The following is a 14,174-nucleotide window of genomic DNA, read 5'->3' on the forward strand; positions in this document are numbered from 1 at the left end:
GCCAAGAAAGGAGGAAAACTCCAAGGGTTTGAAATACTGCAACATGAAAATATGCCATCTTTTAGTATGTACCTAACAGCATGGACTCTGCCTTCTTGAAGTTGACTTTTCATTTTGACTTTAGACACACAAAAAAAAAATCAGACACTATCAGTTACACATTCCTTACACTTGCTTGACACTTGAGACCAAGTAATCAGTGAGGATAAAGACTAGCCAAGATTAATACACAGTGGAGGTCCTAACACTGACCGTTGAGAAAACCCTGATATTTTATAGGTAGTGTATTTGACAGATTCTACTCTGAAAGCAAAGTTGTGTAAGAACTTACCATAAAGTACAGTTGTGTACACTTAACATAAATGTAGATAGAGTGCATTCACTGCTGCAGCCATCACATTTGGGTTTTCTGCCTGCAGGTAGTACTCAGCCGGCCTGAATACCAGAGTCTTGGGATTTCTGCATCAGATGCTGTTGCTTCTTCCATGACGTCAGATCATCAGGTGTATAAAACATGCAGCCGATGCCATTACATCAGTTTTTCTTGCCCCAGATGTCAGGTGCCCCCAAAATAGGAAGCAATTACATGGTATGTAATACCCCTAGCAAAAAACAAATACCAATGATATAAGATATGCTAGACAAAAAAAAAAAAAAAGATAGGATAGAAGTCAAGAAAAGTGAGGTGGGCTGCAGGGAGGGTAACCAAGACTGCAACAGTGAATACAATGGAACATCTACATTTATGTTTACATAGCTGCACTATGTTCTTCATGTTTCACTGTTGCTGTCATCACATTTGGGTTGATTTCCAAAGTTAAGAAAGGGTGGAGGTAGTTATGAAGCATTAGGGCTGGCAATCAAGCCCTGTAAGACTGCTGTGGCAAATCCAGCTCTGGATTTAGAAAATAGAGGCAAGTGGTAGTGCTTGGTGAAAGTGTGCAGAGAGCCCCAGGTTGCAGCTGCCAGGATGTCCCTGGTAGGGACTCCCCTAAGAAATGCTGTAGAGGTAGATGTAGCCCTAGTGGAACAAATTCTGATCCCTTGTGGGGTAGGTTTCCCATTGTGCTTGTAGCAGAAATGGATGCAGTGTGCTATCCATTTAGAAATGGTTTGCTTTGAAATGGCCTTGCCCTCTGCCCCTGCAGCAAAGCTGGCTAGCAGCTGGTCAGATTTTCTGAGAGGCTTAGTCCTGTCCAGATAGAACCTAAGCTTCCTGTGCACGTCCAGAGAATGCAGGATCCTTTCCCCTTTATTTTGAGGATTAGAAAAAAAGGTTGTCAAATGAATGGACTGGTTTAAAGCCACACTAGGCACCACCTTGGGCATAAAAGATGGATTAAGTCCTGAAGGAAACCCTGTCTGCATGGAAGATAATGAAGGGTTCCACTGCCATAAGGGCTTGCAATTCAGACACTCTTCTTGCTTAAGCGATGGTTAGAAGTAAAGCTGTTTTCCATGAAAGGAATTTTAACTCTGCTGTGGCCCCAGGTTCAAAGGACGGAGGTGTGAACTTTTCTAATACCAAGTTAAGGTCCCAGGCTGGAGTGGGAGCTCTCCTGTGAGGGTCTTAAATTTTTGGCTCCTCTCAGGAACTGTTTTACCAAAGGATGAGAGAAGAGGGGTGGCTCAGTATTATAATGAGCTGAGATGGCGGAGGCATGAATCTTAATTGGAGAGAAGGATAGACCTTTGTGGAGCATTTCTGTTAAGTAATCTAGTATGAGGTAAGCTGGACACAGTTGTGCCCATTCCCTGAACAGTATCTTTTCCATTTTTCCGAATAGGATTTTCTAGTACTAGGCCTCCTTGCCTCAAGAATGACATCCAGCACCTGCTTACTAAGGGTTGTTGGTGTTAAATTCAGGGGATTAGCCAGGCTGCAAGATTCAGGGTCTGTAGCGGAGGGTGCAGAATCCGGCCCGCCTGCTGGGACTGCAGGGAAGGAGTCTGAGGCAGGTGCCATGGTTGTAGCACTGTCATACTGTGCAAAAAAGAGGGTACCAGTGCTGGCGTGACCGGTCTAGCGTAATCAGGATTGCCCTTTGCTTGTCCTTTTTGATTTTTAGTAGAACCTTCGAGAGGAGTGGCAGATGGGGAAAGGCAAAGACAGAGGCTTTCCCAGGTGAAGGACAGGGCATCCACTTTCCAAGCTTGGCTGTGGGAAGTTCTGGTGCAATATTTGCTCAATTGATAGTTCTGAGGGGAAGCAAAAAGGTCCACCTCTGGTGTCCCCCACCTGTTCCTCAAAAGCTTGAATACACTGGGTTCCAGTTTCCACTCGTGTAGGTCCATGAGATTTCTGCTTAAGTCATCTGCCAGTGAATTTAGTTTGCCTGGCAGGAATTGAGCTTTTAACTGCACTTGCTTCCTCAAGGCTGTGTTCCACAGAGCCATGGCTAGTCTGCAGAGTAAGTAGGAATGGGTTCCCCCCTGCTTGTTTATGTACCACATAACTGTGGTGTTATCTGTCTTTACCAATAGTTGTCCTGGAAGAATACGGCCCTTGAAGGCTGTCAAGAGTACTCTGTACACCTAACATTTATTTTTGATTGATATGCAGGTGCATTTGCTTTGGGTTCCATTTGCCCTGAATGCACTGCCCTGCCATGTTAGCCCCCATGCATAGACCGATGAGTCTGTTAGGGTTTGGGCGGCAGGGGGTAGAGTAAAATGGAGTCCCTTGTGGTGGTTGCAGGCCTCTGCCCACCAAAGAAACTCTTCCCTTAGGCAGGGAATGATAGGAATCATTGTTTCCAGGTACTGAGAATGTTGACACCAAAGACTTTTTAGGTACCATTGACGTTTCCTCATATGCAGTCTTGCATATGGAATTAGTAGAATGCAAAAAGCATGAACCCTAGGGCTTGCAGTATTTTTCTTGCAGACAGCCGGGTTTTGGTGGCCAGTAGATTGAAATAGATTGTCACATAAATTTGTGTCTCTGGAGTGAGGAATGCCATCTGGGAAGTTGTTTTCAAGCTTGCTCCCAGGAATACAATCTGTTGGCTGGGTACCAGTTGCGATTTCTTTTCGTTGATGGTGTACTCCAGTGAAGTTAGAAGTCTCTTTACAAATGCCAGGTGCTGAAGTAGCAATTCCTGACTGTCCGCCTGAATCAGGCAATCATCCAAGTATGGGTAAATTTGAATTACTCTCGGCCTGCAATATGCAATGGCTGGAGCTAGGCACTTTGTGAATACCCTGGGTGCAGTAGATAAGCCAAAGGGAAGTGCAGAGAATTGACAGTGCATAGAGCCTGCTGTGAAGAGTAGGTATTTCCTGCAAGATTCCCTTATTGGGATGTGCAGATAATTTTCTTTTAAATCTAGGGTTGCTAGCCAGGAGTCCTTGGCTAGCACAGGAAGCACCTGTTGGAGAGTTAGCATTTTGAATTTTGAAACCACCAAAAAGGTGTTGAGAAGATCCAGGATAGGATGCCAAGAGTTTTCTTCTTTGGGGACCAGAAACAGTCTGGAGTAAAAACCATGTCCCCTTTGTTCTGCTGGGACAGGTTGAATAGCCCTGACTCCAGACTTATAAACTTGATTGTTTTTTAAATTGACTACGGTATGGGAAGTGATGTCACTAAGATGACAACGTTTTACTGCCTATTTAAGTTTGAATTTTTACACTGATGAATTTGTAATTGGCTTGAAAAAGACCTTATGGGTGTAAGCGCTTGCCAGTTTTTTCATAAAATCAAGTTTTCAGCAGTTTGCTGTTTCTATCTGTTCATTTTCATATAGTTATGTGTGGAATTTGATATTTGGAGTATAGCCTTGATTTGCTCTTCTGCTACTCTTGTAACTCTTTATTTTCTGCACAATCTGGAAGTAACACCATTTTTTTGTTTAATTAGTTCCATGATATGCTGCTGGTACTTCAACATGTGAAACTGGCAATACAATGCCCTGATGGCAAGAGTTGCAGAGGTATATACCTTCTTACCCCACCTGTCTAAAGCTCTGTAATCCCTGTCTGAAGGGGTAGGATTTTTGGTTGTAGTAGCCTTAATACCTTTAGGTCCGTGGGAAATAGTCTCTGGATATGCAGTACGATTCTTTGAGAAATTTGTGAAAATCAGGTACTCTGTAGTACCCCTCAAGTTTCCTAGGGGCCGGTGGTAAAGTGTCTGGAGTAAGACTGGATTCCATGAAGATATCTACAACATTCAGGACAGGGGGTATAGCTAGAGGCCTGTGTGGAGGACTCAAAATTCTCTCAGTCTCTTTTTGGACTGAGGGTAGCCCTGGCATTTCCTAGCTGAAATGCTCAAAGTATGCAAGGTTTCACCAAAAGAAAAATCCTCTGTCCTGATTATCAGAAGGGTCAGAGTCACTGGACTTCTGGTCTGTAGAATCAGAGGGAAACTCAATTTTTTGTCTCTTAGTTGGGGAAGGCTGGCTTCTCCTAATTAGAGTAATAAGGTCTTCAGCCATTCTAAGCATTCGTTTTTGTGGCATGGGAGCTTGAGCATGCACTTTGGTTGTCTGTTTTCTAGGCATAGTGCGTAATCTGGGTCTATGAAACTCGGCAGTTTTAGCTAAATACAAAGTTGTTGGTTTAATTCGAACATTGGTAGGTTGGAATACACCCTCAGAAGCTGGTGCCTGCACAGTGGCTCTGGACTCATCCAAGGTAGAGACATAGTACAGTTGTGTACACTTATCATAAATGTAGATGTTCCGAGTGTATTCACTGTTGCAGTCATCACACTTGGGTCATCTACCTGCAGATAACCCTCAGTTGGCCCGAATACCACAGTCTTGGGATTTCTGCGTCGGATGCTGTCACCTCATTAATGACGTCAGGTCGTCAGGGGTATAAAACATGCAGCAGATGCCACTACATCAGTTTTTCTTGCTCCAGATTTCAGGAGCAATCAAATGGTGTAGAACACGTCCAGTAAAAAGTAAACACCATTTCCAGAAGATACGGGCAAAAAAAGAGGATAGGTAGAAAGTGTAGAAAGTATAGAAAGACAGGGGGCTGGAGGGAGGGTAACCAGGACTGCAACAGTGAATACACTCTAACATCTACATTTATGGTAAGTGTACAAAACTGTACTATGTTCTTCGTGTTTCACTGTTGCAGTCATTACATTTGGGTAGAATCCCAAAGCTATGGTTGTGAGGCTGGAGCTTAACAGCATTAACGCGTGGCTATAAGGCCCTGTAGCACTGCAGTGGCAAAGCCTGCCCTGGACTTGAGTAGAGGCAAATGGTAATGCTTTGTAAAGGTGTGAACAAAACTCCAAGTAGCAGCCTCTAGAATGTCTTTGGTCTGTTCTCCTCTGAGAAAGGCTGTTGAAGTTGCTGCCGCTCTGGTGGAATGAGACCTAATGCCCTTGGGCACAGGTTTACCATAGTGTAAGTAGCAGAAACGGATGCAGTGACTTATCCACTTTGAAATTGTCTGCTTTGAAATAGCCTTTCCTTCTGATCCTGCAGCATATGACACTAGTAATTGCTCAGTTTTTCTTAGAGCTTTAGTCTTGTTCAAGCAGAATCTTAGCTGTCTGTGTACGTCCAAGGAATGCAGAATTTTCGCCCCTTTGATCTGCGGATTTGTATAAAAAGTTGGAAGATGAATAGTTTAAGAGCCACACTGGAAACCACCTTAGGCATAAAAGTAGGATTTGTCCTCAGACACACCCTGTCTGGGTAAAATATGATAGAAGGCTCTACAGCCATGACGGCCTGTAGCTCTGAAACTCTTCTTGCTGAAGTAATTGCTAGTAGCAGAGCTGTCTTCCATGATAAGAACTTTATATCAGCGGTAGTAGCTGGTTCAAATAGAGGCAGGGTGAGCTTTTCCAACACATAATTGAGGTCCCATGCAGGTAGTGGTGATCTTCTAGGAGGCCTTAAATTTTTGGCTCCTCTAAGACGCTGCTTTATTAAAGGATGAGAAAAGATTGGTGGCTCTGTATTGTAATGAGCCGAAATGGCAGAGGCATGGATTTTGATTGAAGAGAAAGATAGGCCTTTGTCAAGCATCACAGTCAAGTATTGTAATATCTGAGGAATATGTGGTTCTGCTGCATCAGTTCCTTGTAATTGATTCCAAGCACAGAATATCTTCCATTTGTCAGCATAAGATTTTCTAGTACTAGGCCTTCTGGCTTCCAAAATAACATCCATCAGTTTTACTGAGAGGTGTCGTTTGTATGATTACATGATTAGCCATGCTGCCAGGTTCAGAGTCTGTAGTTGATTGTGCAGGATCTGATTGTTTTGCTGGGACAGTAGTTGTGGTCTTTGAGGCAAGATCCAAGCTGGGTACTGAGACAAGTTCCTTAGGCTTGTGTACAAGTATTGGCAGGGCCAGTGCGGGGCAATTAATATCATCTTTGGCTTCTCTTGTCTGACTTTTAGGAGGACCTTGGGTAGAAGAGGCAGAGAAGGAAAGGTGTAAACTGATAGGTTTTTCCAACTGAAGGCTAGAGTGTCCACTTTCCACGCTTGTCTGTGATAAGTCCTTGTGAATAATCTTTTTAATTGATAATTTTGAGGAGAGGCAAATAGATCTATGTCTGGGCTCCCCAATTTCTCTGTTATTATGCTGAAGACTTGTGGATTTAGTTTCCACTTGTGAGGATCCATAAGGTTTCTGCTTAAATCGACTGCCAGAGTATTTTGTTTTCCTGGCAAGAACTGAGCTTGAAGATGTATTTGGTATGTCAAAGCTGTGTCCCACAGTGCCATGGCTAATCTGCAAAGGGGGTATGAGTGTGTGCCCCCTTGCTTGTTTATATACCACATGACTGGTGTTGTCCGTCTTTATCAGTAGTTGCCCTGGATGAAGCAAGTCCTTGAAGGCTGTTATGGGATTTTGAACAGCTAGCATCTCTTTTTGGTTGATATGTAAGATGCATTTGTTTTGGTGCCCATATGCCCTGAATGCATCTTCCTGTCGTGTGGGCCCCCCAGGCATATTCTGCGTCTGTTAAGGTTTGGCTGGCAGGGGGTAAAGTGAAGGGCTGTCCCATGTTTTGGTGACAGGCCTTTGCCCACCATAGAAACTCCTGCTGCAGGCAGGGAATGAGAGGAATCTTTGTTTCCAGACTGTGTGAATGTTGACTCCATAAACTTTTTAGGTACCATTGAAGTTTCCTCATATGCAGTCTTGCATATGGAATTAGTAGGATGCAGGATGCCATGAAGCCCAGAGCCTGCAGAATTCATCTTGCAAAAGACTGTGCTTTTGTCATCAGTTTGAAGTAAGTAGTCAGTTGCCTTTGTCTGGCGTGAGGTAAGCCATCTGGGCAGTTGTATTCATGCTTGCACCCAGGAATGTTATCTTTTGAGAGGGTACCAGTTGTGATTTCTTTTCGTTTACTGTGTACCCTAGGCATGTTAGAAGCCTTTTCACAAACGCCAGGTGTCGAAGAAGAATGTCCTTGCTCTCTGCTTGAGACAGTCGTCCAAGTAAGGACATATTTGTATACTACTTTGCAAAATGCAATTACTGGTGCAGGGCACTTTGTAAAGACTCCGGGAACAGTAGATAAGCCAAAGGGCAGTGCAGAGAATTGGTAATGCATTAAGCCAGCATTAAATCTGAGTTATCTTCTGCACGATTGTCTTATTGGGACATGCAGGCATGCCTCTTTTAGGTCTAAAGTCACCAGCCAAGCATACTTCCCCAGCATGGGCAGAAGCTGCTGCAAAGTGAGCATTTTGAAATGTCCAGGTATGTGTTCAAAATCTATTGGCTGCCAGGCCTTGTCCTTTCTGGATACCAAGAACAGTCTCGAGTAAAAACCTTGTCCTTTTTCCTGTTCTGGTACTGTCTGAATGGCCCTCATATCCATGAGTGACAATCTGTTTCTGTGCCTCTGCCCATTGATTTTTTGGCAGATCTGGCCAACCATTTGCCATTGGCAGAGTGTGGAAATGGAATCTGTATCCCCGTGATACGATGTTTAGCACCCACTTGTCCTGGGTTATTAACCGCCAATTTTGAGCAAAATGTGCTAATTCTCCCCCTATGGGTGCTGCCAAAAGGTAAGTGCTTGGTGTAGGCAGAGGGAAGTCATTGGGATTGCTTTCTGTAGGTTTGCGCTTTATCTCCTCCAGATTTGGAGGTGGATGCGCCCCACTGCTTTGACCTACAGGAGTCTTGTGCCTGGAATCTGGAACCCTTAGGGCATCTGGATTTGCCCCTTTGAGCTCGTCTGACACAAGAAAGGACCAATTTTTTTGTAGGCCAGTGTCTACTGAATCTTGGTGGCTGCACTTGTAAGATGTCCAACAGCTTGCATAGACTTAGCTTTGTCTTCAGTTTTCTTTAAAACCTCTTCTGCTTTAATACCAAACAGAGAATCATGCTGTAAAGGTGCATCTTGCAATTTAGCTTTAACATTATCAGGCAATTATTTTTTCCTTTAACCAGGCATGCCTCCTAATAACAGATCCAGTAACTGCGTCCCTGCAGGAGGCCTCTAAAGAATAAAAACCACATCGCAAAGTATGCTTTCCAACTTGTTCAGCTGCATGCAATAATTCCTGCAATTCTTTATTTTCTGCACATTCTGAAATCAACAATTTTCTGTTTCAGCAATCCCATAACATGTCGTTGGTATTTAAGCATATGAAATTGACAGTTTAAGGCCCTGACTGCCAATGTTGCAGATTTATAAAACTTTTTTCCCCATCTGTCCAGTGCCCTTGAATCTGTCAGAGGGGCTAGAATTTTTTGCTGTTGAAGCCTTAACTCCCTTTGGGCCCTGTGAAATAGTTTCAGGATCAGCAGCAGGGTTTTTAAATAAAAATTTATGTTAGTCAGGGACCCTGTAATAGCTATCAGGCTTATTGGGAGACTGAGATAAGGAGTCCGGGGTCAAGCTTGACTCCGAAAACCCATCATCCACAATGTCTAAAACAGGGGGAATGGCTAAAGGCTTGTGCTGAGGGAGGAGGAAATCCCTGAGCCTCGATTTTGATTCTGAGAAGTCTTGACTCTCCCAGTGAAAATGCTCCCTCAAAGTATGCAAGGTTTCTCCAAATGAATAATCCTCAGGAGGAGATGCAGATGGAATAGACTCCTCAGCATCAGAATCCTCATAGGAAGGTATAGATAATTCCTGATCAGAAAAGGAATTAGAAGAAATAGAAACCTGATCTGAAGATTCATAATCAGTGTCTTGCCTAGGCCTCTTATCTGGAGGGGGATGGGTACCCCTGATCAAGGTAATAAGGTATTCAGCCATTTTTATCATCTGCTCATTCATCGTTTTTTTTTTAGTTTTAGAAGTTGCTTTTGTCTTTGGTTTTGCAGCTGTCGGTTTGATATACAAATGTTGAGATCTGAATACACCCTCAGAAGCCGGTGCCTGCTCAGCGGCTCTGGACCCATCCGAGGGAGATACATCCATCGGGTCCAATACCTTGAGTACCGTGCGGCATGCCAGACTCCACATGGGTGTCAGTAGAGGCCTGCGACTTGAAGGTATCAGGGGCTGCGAAAGCACCTCACTGAGTACTGGCAAACCGGTGACTGGCGGAGCTTTGTCGTCTGTTTTGGATCTAGACTGCCTCTCTCGGTCCTTTTCTTTGCATTTTTTATGTACTCCGGTAGTCAGATTGCTATCCGACATTTCTGGGTAGTTAAATCTGTTTCCAAAATACTTTGACGCAAAAATATACAGACGCTTAATAGTGCCTTGGTTAAATCTAGCACAAAACCAACAGCCAGGCACATTGTGATCAGGGCCTAGGCAAGGAATACAGTACAAATGGAAATCCTTATGAGGTATTTGCTTCCCACAAGTAATACAATTATTAACTTTTTCTGACATCGGTAAAAAGCAAGAAAAATGTTTCCCCAATGGGGTACTTGGCTTTAGTGAAGACACTGGTTCTGAAACTCAAACTCGAATATTTCAGTAGTCGGCCGACCGGCACTTGCGAAATGCTTCTGCTTCAGACACTGCGCGGCAAGAAAGACTAAAGAAAATGGCGTTGGCTGCACGTTTTATACCCCTGACATCATGGAAGAGAAGACCGCAACTGACGCAGGACGCAAGATTTTGGAATTCAGGCCGACTGAGGGCAACCTGCCAGCAGATTACCCAAATGTAATGACTGCAACAGTGAAACACGAAGAACATTAGGAGAGGACCACAAAAAGGGGGAAGGAGGGAGGGAAACCAGGACTGCAACAGTGAATACACTCGAACATCTACATTTATGGTAAGTGCACACAAAGTACAGTTGTGTACCTACCATAAATGGAGATGTTAGAGTGTATTCACTGTTGCAGTCATTACACTTGGGTTATCCTGCTGGCAGGCTACCCGCAGTCGGCCTGAATTCCAAAGTCCTGGTCTGGCGTGGGTTGCTGTCGCCTCTTCCCGGACGTCAGTGCGCCAGGGGTATAAAAGATGCAGCCGACTCCATATTCTTCAGTTTTTATTGCCCCAGATGTCAGGTGCCCCCAAAAAAGTAGGCTGAAAATACTGCTTATAAAAAAGCATGCAGTAACATAATCATTACCTTCATCTACAAGCAAATACACCACATAGGTTGCATAGACAAGAGAAGTATAGACAAGTCCCAGCAATGAAAAGGGGGATGGAGGGAGGGTAACCTGGACTGCAATAGTGAATACACTCGAACTTTTAGTTATGTACTTACCATAACGATAGATGTATGTGATCCATCTCGCCTACATTCATTACTGACGGGTTCGGAGCAGAGAATCAGCTCCGACTCGGCCACTATAACTAGCACGAAGTCTCTCATTGGCTGGGTAACCCTGTATCCCAGGATGCATCACGCCCAAACCCCCAGATCTTGTTTGCCCCAACATGATTCTCCCACATACACCATACCACAAGGATAAATAAGTAAGAGAAGAGAAAAAATAATATCCTCAGAGAAATCAGAATACAGGTTTCCTCCAAGTCCAACAGGTAGGGGGAAGGAGGGCGGGTACGTAAGAATGTAGGCGAGATAGATCACATACATCTATCGTTATGGTAAGTACATAACTAAAAGATGTAATGTGATCCTATCTCGCCTACATTCATTACTGATGGGACAGCGTCCCTAGCACCTAAATCCCGGGAGGCTCACTGGAAAACACTCCTGAGCACTGTGGAACCAAAGGAAACCCGACCTCTAGAGGCCACGTCCAGTTTGTAATGAGAAATAAAGGTATGTGGAGAAGTCCAAGTAGCCGCTGCACATATCTTATCTATGGATAATCTAGCATGAAAGGCCACTGAAGTTGACATAGCCCTGGTAGAATGCGACCTAACTGTAAAGGGAAGATCCTTACCCGCTAATGCATAAATAAAAGAGATGCAGTCTCTAATCCACTTAGCTATGGTGCCCTTAGTTACAGATCTGCCCATTCTATTGTCCAAAAAAGACACAAACAACTGATCTGATTTTCTCTCCTGTTGTGTCCTATTTAAATAAAACCTCAGTTGTCTATGCACATCCAACTGGTGCAATTTGTATTTCGCTTTGTTGGAGAACCTTGGGAAAAAGACCGGAAGCTCAATAGACTGGTGGAGACAAAGGGCAGAAGAGACCTTAGAGAGAAAAGAAGGATTAAGTCGCAGTGATACTCTGTCCTTATGAAAAATTAATTAAGGAGGTTTAGCAGAAAGAGCTTGAAGCTCCGATACTCTTCTGGCTGAAGTTATGGCTACCAAGAAGGCAGTCTTCCATGACAGAAATTTCAATTCGCAGGAGGCTGTGACTCAAAGGGAGAGGAAGTCAAAGCTCTGAGCACCACATCTAAATCCCATGGCAAAACGGGTTGCGAAACCGGAGGGCGCAGCAGCCAGGTTCCTTTCAGAAAGGCTTTACACAGCTTATGACCCATAAAGGAAGGCTCATGTGCAACATGATAATTGGAGAATGCTGCCAACTGAACCTTTATGGTGGAGGCAGCCGAACCTTGTCTAAAGAGAGTAGCTAAGAAATATAACACTGCGGACACCGGTGCTGTAAGGGGGTCCAGATCACGTTGCTGAGCCCAAATTGCAAATCTCTTAAATTTACTAGAGTATATTTTCCTAGTAGAAGACTTGTGGGAGGAAGACAGAATATGAACTACTTCCGGGGTAAAAATATGCTGTCTAAGGTCGGAAGTGGAGGAGCCAGGCAGCGAGCTTGAGTGTTCGTAGGGATGGATGGCGCTGTCTTGACTGATGAGTCAATAGGTCTGGAGCTGGGTCCAGAATCCAAGGGCCATCCACCGCATACTTCCGAAGGAAGGGGAAACAAACTTGACGGGGCCAGTGTGGTGCAATCAAAATCATTTTGCTTCCCAAGCAGGTGGCCTTCTGAATCACTCTGGGTAGCAGAGGGACTGGCGGGAAGGCATAGAGCAGACCGGAGGACCAATTGTGGACTAGAGCATCCCTGGGAGACTCCCCCTGTGGGGGGATCAGAGTGAAAACATTGCTGCACTTTGCATTCAGGGGACTGGCAAAGAGGTCGCAGCAGGGAAGACCCCACTTGGAGAAGATCTGCGCAGCCACACTGTCGTTCAGGGACCACTCGTGAGGCATCAGAATAGCTCTGCTCAGCCTGTCTGCTATCACACTGGACTTCCCCGGAATGTGTGTTGCCACTAGAAAGTGCTGGAAAGCGATCGCCCAATTCCACACTCTCTTGGCCTCTCTGCAAAGGGGGTAGGACTTGGTTCCTCCCTGCTTGTTCAGATACCAGACAACCGACATACTGTCGGAGAGAATCGCAATAGTTCCCCTGGGAAGAGAGCTGTGAAGTGCCTGCAACGCTAGAAGCACCGCTTTCATCTCTAGAACATTGATATGCAAGTGAACCTCATGGTCTTGCCACGTACCTTGGACCGTCTCGCCCAGATAATGGCCCCCCCCCACCCTATTTGGGAGGCATCCGTGGTTACTGTGGCAATAGGGGACGGGGGGCGCAAGGGTCTCCCTTGGTCCAGATTGGACGAGAGAAGCCACTAACACAGATCTTGCTGGCATCTCTCCATGATAAGAATCGGGTGGGACAAGGGGCGTTCCTGATATGACCACTGGGCCGAAAGGAGCCACTGAAGTATTCGCATGTGTAACCTGGCCAGCGGAACGAAGAATGGTAGCCGCCATTGATCCCAACAACTGAAGAACCATCCTGGCTTGAGCTTTTCTGCGGGGTAGTAAAGCCAGGACTTGGGCCTGTAATACTTTTATTCTCTCTGTCGGTAGAAAGGCTCTCATCTCTACAGAGTCTAGCTCTGCGCCGATAAAGGTAACACGCTGTGATGGCAGCAATACAGACTTTGCCCAGTTGAATGAAATCCCTAGAAGATGGCCCAATTTGACAGTAGCTCTCGTGGCTTGAACAAGTAGATGCCTGGTGGGGGCAGTGAGGAGCCAGTCGTCTAAATAAGGAAACACCTGGAATCCTGGACGTCACAGGTGAGCTGTCACCACTGCCAGACACTTGGTGAACACCCTGGGGGCTGTGGTGAGACCAAAGGGCAGGGCCCGGAATTGAAAATGACTGGCTCCCAGCCGGAAGCGTAAATGATTCCTGGAAGCCTTGTTTATCTTGATGTGATAATAGGCATCCTTGAGGTAGAGGGAGCACATCCATACTCCTTTTTCCAGCAATGGGAAAATGGATTGCAAAGTGACCATTCGGAACTTGGACTTCTTTATAAAGTGGTTTAAATGGCTGAGATCCAGAATGGGTCTCAAGTCCCCTGTTCTTTTTGGCACCAAAAATAACCTTGAGTAAGTTTCCCAATCCGATCTGGTCTGCGGGGACTGGTTGGATGACTCCTTTTTCTTGCAGCTTTGAAACCTCTATTGCTGCCTGATCCCGTTGACTGGTGGAACGTCCGGGATTTTCCTTGACGGAGGGGGGGGGACGAAAAAGGGGAATGGTGTAACCTCCGGTGATGATACGAAGCACCCATTGATCCTAAGTGATTGACTCCCAGGCTTGAAGATGCTCCGAAAAACGACCCCTGATTGGCTCCGGAGACGCACAGTCGGGTAATCCCTCAGGGACGGATGCACAGTCGGGTAATCCCTCAGGGACGTTGGTAGGAAGAACCACGAAAAGACTCGCGGTCTCCTGTATTGCGGGGGCCTCCACCGCCTCTAGGGCGACGCCTTCCATTAAAATTCCTCCCTCCTCTGCCCCTGGAGGGGGGGGGGGTCACTTTGATGG

The 14,174-nt window shown here is 45.3% G+C and overlaps 1 protein-coding gene across 1 annotated transcript in view; it reads right to left on the reverse strand.

Annotated features, from left to right (window-relative positions):
• KANSL1 (KAT8 regulatory NSL complex subunit 1) overlaps positions 1–14,174 on the reverse strand; it is a 1,638,220-nt gene that overhangs the window by 108,167 nt on the left and 1,515,879 nt on the right. The gene's annotated exons all lie outside the window — the stretch shown is intronic.

This window comes from Protopterus annectens, chromosome 2.part0, assembly GCF_019279795.1.
Source record: "Protopterus annectens isolate FY-2018-M chromosome 2.part0, PAN1.0, whole genome shotgun sequence".
Classification (NCBI taxonomy): domain Eukaryota; kingdom Metazoa; phylum Chordata; order Ceratodontiformes; family Protopteridae; genus Protopterus; species Protopterus annectens.